Source organism: Juglans regia, unplaced genomic scaffold, assembly GCF_001411555.2.
Source record: "Juglans regia cultivar Chandler unplaced genomic scaffold, Walnut 2.0 Scaffold_11908, whole genome shotgun sequence".
Taxonomy (NCBI): Eukaryota; Viridiplantae; Streptophyta; class Magnoliopsida; order Fagales; family Juglandaceae; genus Juglans; species Juglans regia.
Window position 1 is genome coordinate 1 of NW_023342309.1, and position 209 is coordinate 209.

At 52.6% G+C, this 209-nt stretch overlaps 1 pseudogene; it reads left to right on the forward strand.

Moving 5' to 3' along the window:
- Positions 1–108: 108 nt before the first annotated feature.
- Positions 109–209, forward strand: LOC118345021 (annotated as a pseudogene; the record flags this gene model as incomplete).

Here is a 209-nt window from a genome sequence, read left to right on the forward strand (position 1 = left end):
AATGAACCCCGGCGCGGTCTGCGCCAAGGAACTTAAACAAGGAGTAACCACGGGCGCCCCGGAAACGGTGTGCGCGTTGTTGGTGACATCTTTACCATGATACACAACGACTCTCGGCAACGGATATCTCGGCTCTCGCATCGATGAAGAACGTAGCGAAATGCGATACTTGGTGTGAATTGCAGAATCCCGCGAATCATCGAGTCTTT